The sequence below is a fragment of the Ischnura elegans genome, chromosome 6 (assembly GCF_921293095.1).
Source record: "Ischnura elegans chromosome 6, ioIscEleg1.1, whole genome shotgun sequence".
NCBI classification, from domain to species: domain Eukaryota; kingdom Metazoa; phylum Arthropoda; class Insecta; order Odonata; family Coenagrionidae; genus Ischnura; species Ischnura elegans.
In genome coordinates, this window is record NC_060251.1 from 78,727,445 (window position 1) to 78,741,095 (window position 13,651).

Genomic DNA, 13,651 nt, shown 5'->3' on the forward strand with positions numbered 1-13,651 from the left:
AATGAATTTTGAGTAAATCATAAAAGTTTAAGTACTTAAATCATAAAAAATAATTACGATTCCTGAAAATCATAACTTTGACGGGTGACTTTAATTTTAGAAAATCAATATTTAACGACTATCGACACTACAATTGAGAATATTTTTGCAACAATTTACAAAGTTGATTTTAAAATTAACGCTACCATGCCCCTGAGACCACAATGAATTGGAGGGATTCTCGTTTCGCAATCAATCAAAACAAGCGATCATTTCGTTGGCAAGGATCGTGCTCGTTTTCTGTAGAGTTGGGCTTCGCAGAGGCGTATTAAGGCCCAGACATCGAATGAAGAGCGGAGAGAAATATTGAGTTGAGAGTTGCGATGGACCACGAGATGGGTAATCACGCGGCTTTCGCGGACGGAAGATGACGATCAAGCCTCCACGGCCGAGTTATAAAGCACCGGCAATCTTTTCCCGCTTGTCTCGGTAGCGCGGAAAACTTTTAATTAAGCAAAAAGAAGGCGGAGTCACAACCAGGGAAAGTGGAGGTCTGGGGGGATGCTAATAATATTAGCGCGCGCAAGAGAAGAACAGGTTCTGCGAGGAGGACATTTTCCATGGAGATTAATGCGTCACGGGGGACGGACGACGTTGCCTCCTTAACCGTCTTCGGGGGAGGAAGGAGTCTTGGTGCATAATTCATCGGCGGTTATTTCGGATGGCTCACGGAACGAGTGCAACCATGATACCGAAAGGGAGGTGGATATAATCGATCACCTCGACCGAGACTTCGATCGGTCAGGGACGGATGAAAGACCGTGATTAAGTGGGCCGGGCCCCGCGTTGCGGCTCGTCGCACCCAGATCGCTGTTAATAGTTGGGCCGTTGAGGTTACCCTGTTGCATCTTGATCTTAGCGAGAGGGCGAAACAACGAGACGATGAATGCAAAGAAATAAAAAGAAAAATGAGGCAGTCGCGGAACTGGCATGCAGATATGGAAACTTTTAGACCTAGGATCATTATTTTTATTATAAAAGTATTCTATCGATTAAGGTTGGTTTCCATGGAGTATTTAAGAAGCATTCTGTCAGCCTCCCCTTCCTTCATATACTTCCCTCAACAATGCACAGTAAGGCCTTTTATTAAAGTATTCTACCGATTAAGGTAGGTTTCCATGGGATACTTAAGAAGCGTTCTGGCAGCCTCCCCCTCCTTCACGTACTTTCCTCCTCTAATCTCTGTAAGGCCTACCCCCTTCCATTTTATCTAAAAGCCTTTTCTCTTCCTTCCTCTCCCTCGTTTACCTAACATTCTATCCTCTAAAACTGTTTTCAGCATGCCATCCCCGCTAAGTAATCCCTCCATCCTGACTTCATATCGAAAGCTAAAACTATAACTCAATTCAAAATAAAAATGTTTGCGTACCTGATTAATGAATGTTATGGAGATTGAGCTATTAACTCTACCGTTCAATCATTTATTGATTTTTTTTCTTCTTTTCAAAAAATCTACGTTAATTTAATTAAAGGTTTTTTGTATGTTTTTTGTTTATTCTATTGAAATGGCTTGATATTTTCTTGGTAAATTCTGTCATTGTATTTGATTTTATATAATGTTTGTGTTTCAATGATACTGTTGTTATAGCAAGGTGACTTGCATAGATCTCTTGTAAATCCGCAGAACTTGTTCTTTTTCTTTATGTATTGGATGCATGTTCCATAGGCTTTGCCTTGAACAATAAATTTGTTTTCTATTCTATTCCATCCATACCTACCATTTCCTTCGTATATCATCAGGTAATATCGTTTTCATACGCCGTGGATACCAAGAAAGAAATTTTCCATAGAATAGCTCAGGCGAAGAGGGAATTATACAAAAAAAAGAAACTTCTCCAAGCTGAGAATACATAATCATAGAAGTACTGAAAAAATCAAAATATATGGAGCATGTTCTTTTTTTAAAAAGCGAGGCATGGAAAACATCAGAAACGTGAGAGTGAAAGCATTCGATAAGTGGTTCTACCGTAGTATGAAGACCATTAAATGGGTCGACTAGGTAAGTAACGTGTAAATGCCAATAAGCGTGAGAGAAACGAGAATTCTGCTAAAAACCCTAAAAAGTAGTCGGGGCAATCTAATCGGCTAAATCATGAAACATCATAGCTTCATGAAGACTATCTCGATGGAAAAGTCGGCAAATAGACCGAAAAGTCGTCGTGGACGGTAAATAATGGCAATGGTAGGCACATACACAGGCATAATAGTAATGATACATATCTCAAGGTAATGCTTACTATTCGTTAAAGAAATACATAATGTGATTCTATCATCCTTCTAAACATTTACTCTCAAAAAAGTGTACCATTATCGTTTACCTAGCATTTGTTCCATTCCAGTATTCTTTATCTAGCAAAGAAATATAACTGAATTTGGTAAAATTAGTATCAATAAATCAGAAGCTCGTTTTGGTCCAAAATAATAAATTTTTAAATTATGATAACATTTTGGCGTGTAACAGACTGTGTTTGGGGCAATTTTGTGCTTGAATAGGTAACGTGATAATTTAAAATGATTTGAAACGATTTAACACTTGTCTGTGGAGAACGTGGTGGATATTACATTACTCATTGTCACTTATGTAAGATTTAACACTTTCCTCGCGAACAGGATATATAAACTTTTCTAGGGATTCCGTACGGGTGAGATTTTGTAAGAGGGCCAACGTTTCGGGTACCGACTCGTTACCCATTCTCATGGCTAGTAATAGTAGCCGCTAGAATGGGTAACGAGTCGGTATCCGAAACGTCGACGCTCTTACAAAGCCTTACCCACGCGGAATCCCGAGAAAAGTTTATATACACATTACTCAAATTCGAGCCGTTAAAGTTACCTCGTTGGTAAGGCGGAAGAACGATATCTTCGATATTGGATGACTTTTAATTACGCTTGTCAAAGTTAAAAGGCGTGGAGAGTCTGGAGGGTTTAGTTTTATAGGCCTTGTCAAAATTTTCAAGTTGGCTTGACGGCGTGAAATGTGCGAATGAGATATCGGAGAGTGGTATAAAAATCTTGAGGCGTAATTCTGACCGGAGCGGAATGGATTAAAAATAATTATTTTTCATGGTCTGCAAGTACATTAAGAGAGTTTGTAAGTGCTAGCTAAAATTAGTCTAAATTTACTCTTAAAGAATTAAAAATCAGCCTAAAATTACTCTTCGATTTTTTGGACAATTTTGCAGGTGAAAAAATATAATCTGACTCCTCGATTTTTTATTTTTACAGGCGAGATTTACCAGTCATCATGACATCACTATTTGAACAAATAATATTTTTTGAAGTATTGAGAACTGTCATGTGGCTCATTTCTCAAAGCAAAAGTTTGAGTTCAGCAAATATTCTTTTTAGCATATATTTGTTTCATATACATTTATTTTATTCCTATTTTTTTCATTTTATGTTGTGGCGAGATAGCCGGCAAGCCTAGTGATCACGTGGTTCTGTTGACACGTACCAGTACTAGATATCCTACAATAATAAGGCATTGGATTGTCATCCATGTTATCGTTAATAGTTGAAGCACAGTCACACGTAAATATAATTAAAGTTATAAAGGCTGAAATGGAAAATATTCAATATCTTTCATAGATCTTTATTATCCTAGACATGAAATTTTACAAATAAGATTATCAAGTTTTCAAAATTTTTAGTAGTAGATAGAGGTGCATAATTTTTGTTTTTTTCCCGGCGAACAATTGCAGTGAAGTTTTCTCGGGTTTCGCACCGGGTCAGGTCCTCAATTTCTCCTTCCTAATACTGCAGTTAAGTTTTCTCGGGTTTCGCACCGGGTCAGGTCCTCCATTTCTCCTTCCAACGTTTCGATGGTCAACTCGCCCATCGTTATCAGGGATTTAGGAATCCAATAACAAATCCTCAAAACCTCGGGGTATACATTAAGAATGTACAGAATTCTATGGGTGAGGGCGGTTCAGCGTCTCTTGATTGGCTGCCAGTACCCTCGTATTTTTAGGAGGTGGTCCCATATATGGCTTAAATTATAGCCACAGTCTCTGTTGATATTATTGCTGATTTTTCGAATCTGAATGGATTCTTTTACTGCGCAGTCACAGTATCCATGAGATCGTCAGAGAAGCTTCGCTTCTTCCAGGTGAATCATATGATTCTCGAGGATGCTGTGCTCAGCCAGAGCCGATTTTTCCATTTGTCCTAATCTTCCGTAGATCGAGGTGGTTTTTTTTTAAGGAACGAAGTTAGATGAATGAGGAGGTTAAAAACAATTTTCTCGAGACGAGTTCAATGAAATCGAGTTGGACGCCCGGCGGTTCATCTCCATCATCATTTGAGATGCATAATAGTAATAGGACGTAGTGGCGGAGAAAGACCTTCTCTCCCGCGGCTCTCCTCCGGTCCTCGCCAACCCTTTCCCGTCGGGCGATAAATTAACGCGCGGGGGATGAAGATCGGTGGAGTCGCAAATGAGCCACTCCGTCTAAGCTAAGCTACCCAGCGAGAGCATGGCTCACTTAAACCTCACGATCCCCTTATCTGGCCGTGCTTTTGCGCTCGCCGCGCCCTCGTTAATCTCGCTTGTCAACGCACGGGGTTCCCGCGCACCTTACCCCTTCAGCTAAGGACCCGACGTCGGCCTATCTTCAACCACTTATTCTTCATCTACATCCTGCGCTCCATGTTGTGAGAAAAGGGAAAACTCTATGCTAGGCCAACATAATATTTTAAAACATTATCTGATAAACTTCAGGTTTAACACTGCAAAAACTTTCCAGTATGTAAAATAATGTAATCAATTATAGCAGGTTCACTAATATATTGGAAAAAGCACGACCCGGTTTCATAACATACTTAGGGATGGACCTGAAGATGTAACTATGATATGAAACTCGAATCTGCTTTTTTAATGTATTAGTAAACCATAACTGATTATTTTTTATTTTCCATAAAATTTTAATTTTGTACTTAAAAATCGTAAATTTTCTTATTACTTATTTAATTTGAGTTAATTTTTCCTTAGAAGAATTTTGCCGATTTCGTAACACTGACTGAACAACAATATTCTAAAAATCTTGTAAACCACCCGAATATTAGAAATTTCTCGGAGCCAAATGTTGTGAGTACTAAAGGAAGAGGAAATGCAGTAAATCCTAGTTAAGGGACAGAAAGTAAGCGAGCAAAGGATGGGATCAACAAATTTTGTCGAATGAATATAAATTATTGATAAAGAATCATTCACATCAATGCCCCAATCAATACGAACGCTTTTGAGCGCTTCTCTACGCCTCAGCAGTCATCTTCAATGGAGTTCAACTAGATGTCAATGAGCATGTACACAATTCATTTTGCCAGTTATAAAAAAACTTCCGATTTTTTTAGGTAGGGATAAAAGCTTGATGATTAAGATAGAACGCATCACTCCTTTTAAATTCAACCGATTCAGGCGTGATATAGCTGAATTTCGATATACTGAAATGAAAGGCTTATGCACTTTTCTACAATCATGTAAAGGGTACGACACGTTACGACTCACAAACCATCATCTGGAATTGAATAAATGTGGAAAAAAGCAGCGACCTTTTATTTCAATGCATCTTTTATTCTTAGTTGGTGGTAGTCAAGAAAGTTAGTCAAAGCGCAATTTTTTTAAAGCTTCTGTTTTCAATGCGAACATTCCCCTTCTGCCATTTCGCGACAATCAGCCATCATGATGCCGCCATTAACACTGGCATTCATCGAAAAACCGATCCAGATACATCCATCCTTAAAATTCATTTGATTTGATCGTCTGGTAAGAGGTTAGAGCGCTTCTCTACGCCTCAGCAGTCATCTTCAATGGAGTTCAACTTCGAACGCTTCCATTTCTCCCAAGACGTTTGAAACGCTTCGCCCTGCCCCTCTCTCTCGGCATTGTCTTCATCTCTTGGGGCGGTTTAGGATTTTCTCAACCGCTGCCCCCACGACGTGTCCGTTTCCTGTCGATTACATCTCTTGAAGGTTTCCATTTATGACGGCAATAAAATGAGCACGTTAAGGGAAAAGGAAAATGAAAAAGGTTTCCAATGTGATGTGCGTTCTACGGAAAATACATGACCAGGATGGCGGAGTGCTGCGATCGAATGATGGATACAATACTAACGATATTGGGACGTAGATAAGAGTGAAGATTTCTATTATCTAGCGTCATGAACGTGAACAACCCGAATCAATATTACTGGGATGATTGAAAGAGAACAGCTGCGGCCGACATTGAAGATATATAGGAGTTAAAAATCAATGGTTATCAAGAATTCACGCATCTTTTCTCAGCGGTAAGAGTTATTTTATGTTTTTTATGGAGATAATTAAAATTTTACGAAAAAATCGTATTGTTGCGGTGGCTTCTCACTCAGAGGGTCCAGATCCAATCCGCTGCAGTAGCAGAGATTTTTCGATGGCATTTCGACACCTATTCGCAAATTCTTAGAGTGGAAATCACTCAAAAGAGGTTCCCTTGCGTTATGCAAACAAATAAATAACTCTTTTTTGATTAGCCTAATCGATAAATAATTTGATATTTCGATCCTTTGAACCTCGGTAAAATCAATTTACCTTTTGAACAGAAATAATGGTGACTTTCCTCAATTGTACGCATCGGGGGACAAGTATCCTGCAATGTGTCTCCGCTTTTATCTGTAGATTCCCTTTTCCCCACCTACATAATGTTGGTTTTTGTGCTTTTTTCACAACTCTATAGTTTGGTAGAATTTATGAGGCTTGAAATTTGGCACACCAACGGAAGAGGAATAAAGATAGAATAAGCTAAAGCAATGCAAAAGATGGAATGATTGGTGAAGCAGGGATGACACGTAATCTTCCTCAGTGAGTCGCAAAGATGGGGTTCAAAGAGATTAGTAATTAGTGAATAGGGAAGTGCACTAGTGTTTCAAATGCACCAAACACATTTTTTAAATTAGAGTTCAGAATAACATAATGTCGTAAAACCACAGTTTAAATCCTAATAGTGAATACTTGATTCGAGATGACCGTCTGAAATATGGAAAAATTCAAAGGCCGCGAAAACGGGTGTCCATGTTGAATATTGGCCGTGACGTCACAAGGCAGTAGCAGAAGGCAGCTTCTACACCGTTTAGTTCTACCACTATTATTGCATAGAAAAATTACAGAATTTGAGGATATCCGTTTTTTGCTGTCATAAAATATCTTCAGATTATATATGTGGCTGCTTCTCTTTTGAGTAAACGACTTCATCATTGCGTAATATATTAATATTCATTTACGTGTCAACTTCAAGTTTGGAAAGAGTAGTACGAATAGCACATTGAATCTTTAATAAATGCATGATGGCATTTATTTTTCGCTGGGTATATTTTGGCACAATGCCGTTTATCATGCCAAAACGTTTTTTGTAAGAACCGAGTGAAACTAATAAACCTATTTCAGACGTTTGCTGCAAGACTTATTCGTTGCGTATGTATTCACGCCGGCCGGAACGTTGGCCCTTCGCTACTAGAATCATGGGATGTTAGCCTTATTTCCGAGCTGGCTGGTTGTTGCAATGGTTCGCTGTCCAGGATGGGTTCAAGAAATGATAATCTTGGTTGGGAGAAGGAAAATTCCAACGATTTATAAATGGTATACCAAACTTTGATGTATTTATGGTTACTGAATTTTTGAATAAGGACAGGTTCAACGCTCCATAGAAATGCGAGACGTTAAGGCTAACAAGGGGAGACCGCGTACCTTGCTGCATCTTTTTCAATTAGGGCGTTAGTTAGGCTGTAATTAATAAATTTTCATGCGCTACTTTTTACAAGTTATATATATAAATCCAAAATATCCACAATTACCCAATGGGTCGGTTGGGATAGTGGTAGAGTGCAAGAGTCAAAGGACAGATGTTACCCGAATGACCGTGGTTCAAGTCTACATCATGGCATTATTTTTTGTTGCCTTCATTGTAATCATACGGCGTCTAGTTTATCATTAATTATAATTGCAGCAATCATTGACGTCAGACAATTTTTTATCGTCATTATGGCGTTTAGGTATTTTAGCAGTGTCATTACAAACGCCGAGATACGATGACTGCAAGGGTTGGTGTGCGCTAAAATGTTAATTTTTTCTTTGATTATACTGACCAATTTCCACATTAAAAATGAAAACCACTCTTGCAAGAGCACATACCATTAAAGGCTCGCGGCAAGCAACAATATGCGTACAGGCATAATTAATAAGAACACAAAGCGAATATAAAATGCCATATATCTCGAACACTTGTAATTCACATTACTCCAAAGGGAGTTTACTTACTCAGTACATACCCTAGTACCTTGTACTCAGTACCTACCAGTTTACCTCAGTAGCAGTGCTAAAAGAACCATTCTGAAATATAATTTCAACTAACAAATAGGATGAAATAAAAGTTGATAACCCTGGACCGGGCGCGCTGGCGTATAAAATACGTCAATCTTTGAAAACCAAGGATTTCGACATTGTACGTACATTCTGGGCTATAATGGTCTCGTGTATTCTTACAATGTACTTTGACTGCCTATATTGCGAGTTTTCAAAGTTCGAGGTATTGTAGCTAATTTTTTAGATCAGCAAGATGAACCCGTCACCAGTGGAGTACAAATTACGCCGCGCGACCTGCCGTGTACCTTTATATCTGTATCACCTATAAATGTACTAATTTCAACAAATAAAGATTAATTTTAACAAAAATCGTTTGTTATCATATATGCACATATCATGGGCAAAGTACGCATTTTGCCCGGTCGTGTAAAAAAACAGTCGCGCCATAATTCTTTAACCAAACTACTTTCAGTTTATAAATTACGTAGGTCTACGCGGAAGATGCTATATTTTGACTCAACACACTTTCTGATGTGACTGAGGTACCTATTAAGTAAATTATTATAATATAAATATCAATTTGATCTTACAATACCTTCAAATGATCTTCAAAACAGAATATCATCGATAGGTAAGAGTCAGGAGCAGCCTTGAACCATTTATTCCGTATAGCTTGTGCTTAAGGCACGGGAATGAATATCTTCTCCAGGATTTCTTCTCCAGGTTTTCGACGTCGAGATGAAATTTGGAACAAAAAATCATTTATAATTCTATTTTGAATTCATGTTTTCGGTACTAGACGACATTTTTAGGAAGCAAACTCCACCGACTCCCGGAAACTCTCGCCGCGCTAAAGAAGGCGACGGAATACAGCGATACTCCACTGGTTACTACTGCCTTGTGACGTCACATTTCAATCAAGATGGAGGCACTGTGTTTCAGCGCAACATGAAATTTTCCGACTTTCAAAACGTTTTAAAGTGTATACCCCAGATGCAGAAAATAAAAGTGACTATACTAATGTTTCTTTTTTAGGCTAAACTTTCAAATTCAGCAATTAAAAAAAATTAGTGCACTTCCCTAATTTACTTTTTAATTTTCAGTAATGACAAAAACAGGAGTTTGAGAGAGAGCCTTAATTATGGCCAAAATAAATATAATTTTCACTCCTCCACAGATTGTGATACCGCGCGGATCGGGTTGATGTTGTGGCTAGACTGCTGGCTTCCCTCCCAGTGGATCTGGGTTCAAATCACGGTGGTAGCATGTATGTATCAGAGACTTCCTGATCCCTCTTCCTTCCTTCCCGTTTACCCAACATCTTTCCCTCTATCACAGACCATAATTTAAAGCATCTCCCCAGCACACGCTTCATTCACAACCGATGGCTCCTCTGTCCTCTAAATACACCCCTAAAGTAGCCATGGGCTGCGCAATAGTAAAAATTGGAAATTTACGGCCTAACAATGGCAGATACGTCTCAATGGAGGAAATTTTGGTCTAAAGGGACATAACTAAAAATGCAAATATTTAATGAACAAAATATATAAGGAATAACTAATTAAAATTTAATTCTTCAATTTTTGCTCCATCACTCCGAGGCCAAAGAGCGAAGTTCAAGGGTTTACCTAGTAGTATCAAATATTTTTGCCTTATTTTGGTACGTAGAAGACAGACGGCATTGATGGAGGGAGTACTTTACGGGGAGAGGATATTGAAAACAGTGTTAGAGGGTAGAATGATGGGTTAACGATGGAGAGGAAGGAAGAGGATAGGATTTTTAGAAAGAATGAAACTGTGAAAGTAGAAGAGTATAATGAATGGTGTTATTGTGAACTGAGAGGAAAATACATGAAGGAAGGGGGGATGCCAGAGTGCTCCTTAAGTACTCCATTGAAATCTAACTAAACCGGTAGAATTACTTTAATAGTAATTTAGGGCTTGTTCAACAATTGTTTATCAGCGAGCCAAGTTTATACGAAAAAATTCCATTCTTTCACTCCTCCTCCGTGATCTTTCTCCCACAAGCACCTCCCCTTGGACCTGCAATAGTTGTAGTTCTAATCATTTCTCGTACTTAAGTTACGGATGGACGGAGATAATATCCTTCATTTCTCACTGAACAAACCTAACGGAGACGACGGGGTCTCTCCGAGGATTCTCGAGCCTTTCTTTCTCTCTCTCTCCCTGTAACACACTGCTCCCATTTCCTCCAATCACCACTCCCTGAGGTTTCGCCCGAACCCATCCCCGACCACCACTTTACCCGGTTAATTACGCCTCCATTTCCTCGTCCCCCCTCCCGCACCCACTCCTCCAATTTCCTCCTCCCTCCGCCCCCCTACGGAACCAGACTACTCACCTCAGGACAGTCATTACCCATCCCTCCCTCCCTCCACTCATCTCTTCAACCATTTCAGACTGCATTCTCTGCTCCTTCGGACCCATCTGCCACCTCCGCCGTTTGCAATCGACTCATCATCCAGCGTAGACGAGGAGAACGATACATTACTCTCGGCCGTAAGCCTTCTATAAGCCTTCGAATGTTAATTATAGTGTTCATTAGATCAATTAGATAAATACCTTATTTTTTATTTTTTAATCGTCTTATTCTAACCGTTATGGGAACTTTGACACAGGAAGACCAAAATTATGCTGCTTTGTAAAGCACAGATAGCTAGGAATGTGAGACTCAAGGTAAAATGAGGTGGGGATATAATTGAGAAGGCGGAGTGATTCAGTTATTTGTGGTGCACATAATAGGAAAACGGGTGCAGCAGTGAGGATATCAGGAAGATAATTGCGTTAGCAAAGTAGGCGTTCATATACAGGAAGGAACTTATGGGAGAATCGTTATGTAAGAGTTGAATTGAAAGTTTAGTTAAGAGTCTGGTCTGGAGCGTAAGCCTTCACGGTGCGAAAACGTGGACACTTAGGAAGGAGGACGAGAGAAGACTGGAATCATTCGAGATGTGGGTGTGGAGAAGAATGGAGGAGTAGAAATGGACGGAGAGGAGGAGAAACGACGAAGTGCTCGACATGGTGGTTGAGGAGAGGCAGCTTTTAGATGAGATACGGAGGAGACAGAAGGTATAGATGGAGGGAATCCTTCGCGGGGAGGTGATGATAAAAACGGTGTAAGAAGGTAGAATGTAGGGTAAACGAGGGAGGGGAATGATGAGAGTAGGAATTTTAGAAAGATCGAAAGAGAGTAGGCCTTATAGTGAATTGGAGAGGGTAGTGAAGAACAATATTTCATGTGTACCTACCAAAACAGGTTTAAAAGTATTGATATTCATTCTCGGAGAATAGTCAGTGGCAGAACTGAAGGATTACCATCTAATTGACCAAAAATAAGCTTATTCTTAATTCTCTATTAGTAATTGGTCTGAAAAACAATCAGCCCAGCATTATCACGTTTTTTGCTCCGTCTCTTACTTTTCGAGTTACCAGTCGGTATTAATCTCAGTTCTCAAGACTTCCCCAGACACTTAGCGATAAATGTTGTTGAAGTTATTCGTAGCTTCACTCTGCATTTTAAGGCGGAGTGATTCAGTTATTTGTGGTGCACATAATACGAAAACGGATACAGCAGTGAGGATATCAGGAAGATAATTGTGTTAGCATAGTAGGCGTTCATATACAGGAAGGAACTTATGGGAGAATGCTACTTACTATCCATTACCGGCCATTCCTTTGCCTTCTACTAAAAAAATCGAGAACTGAACTCAATACATGAAAATAGCCATAGATTTTCAACTTACCGACAATATGGACTTCCATTTTATTTTAATTTTACGACTTTCTACTTTAATTACGGTTATTTGACAGCCGTCGAAAAACTATATTACATCCATTCGTAATCATGAATTAAACTTTAATTTATGTTTAGATTAAATAACCCCCATAGTTAAATTGGCTGGCCTGCAAATTTTAACGCACGGTCCCCTGAACAGCGATAACTTTTGTCGCATCGACGTTCTAATGAGCTCCTTTTCAAATACGGCTCTTTACGATTGCTGTAAGCACCGCATAATTATTCATTAGTCACCTTTCCAACCCAAAGAAAAGTAAAAAATAGGACTTATAGAGTAAAGTATATATTAGTAAAAACTAAGACTTATCGGTAGAAATTAAAGTATTAAAAATTCACGTGAGTGGAGGATTCATTGGCATCTAGACTTAAGAGTGAGGTTCACACAGCAGTAGTGAGGTGTACTGGCAACTTTCTGTACAGAGTGTAAGACTTCGATTTTTAGCCTCCGTTTAGCAAAAAATTAACATCTAGACCAAAGCAAAAATTATGATACTTTATCCAAACTCAGCGAGGATTTGTACAAGCTTTCTGTCTCCTACCTTAGCTTGTTCCAAAATGGATTAAATTTACCTCTCAAGTATTTTATAAATAGTTTAAAAAAACTTTGACATTACCAGCAAGATCCTTCACAGAGGCAGGCAATTACTGTGGATGGAAAAATATGACTAGAATCATAGGTACGTAAAGCAATTATTCAACCATTCTACATTAATAAATTGTAAATATTGAATAGAGTCAAGAGCGGTATCTTAAGTTGTGGTCAATCCATTAGATAGCCTTCCTAATTTAGCTCAGCGAAAGCAACCAAAAAGTTGAATGACCAATGACCACCGTGAACTTATAGAAAACTATAATCAACTATTACATCTCAAGCGAAATAATAAATGACATAATCAAAAACAACTAAAATCAAAGAGAAACTCTCCGGAGTTCACTCGCTGGTCTTTCCGTGAAAACGAAGAATTTGTCCCTCGAGCTGTTCTCACCCAAGCGAAACCTTTCCACGTCCCAAACGGTTGCAAAATTTAACGCACGGTCCCCGAAACAGCGATAACTTTTGTCGCATCGACGTTCTAATGAGCTCCTTTTCAAATACGGCTCTTTACGATTGCTGTAAGCACCGCAGACAGAGACTCCCTCCCACTATGTCCAGGGAGGAGGGAGAAGAGGCCATTATTTTTCTTATTTCCGAGTGTTTATCGCGGTCATCCGGTCAACCAATTACTACGTTAGATCCTCCGACCAACTCACCCCCCCCCCCCTCACCGGACGATAATTTCCCCCCCTAACTGGTCATCTGCTTAGCGCTCAAGTGCCCGTATCTCCTCCTTTCTTCCTACCGACCCCCCCTGACTCCCTGACCCCTCGCATGAGATGACTTCGCCGCAGCTGGGGAGAAGTGACTCTAATTGTTCCTGTTATCTGGCAATACCCCCCCGCCTCCCAGCCCCTTTAAAGTCTCCACGA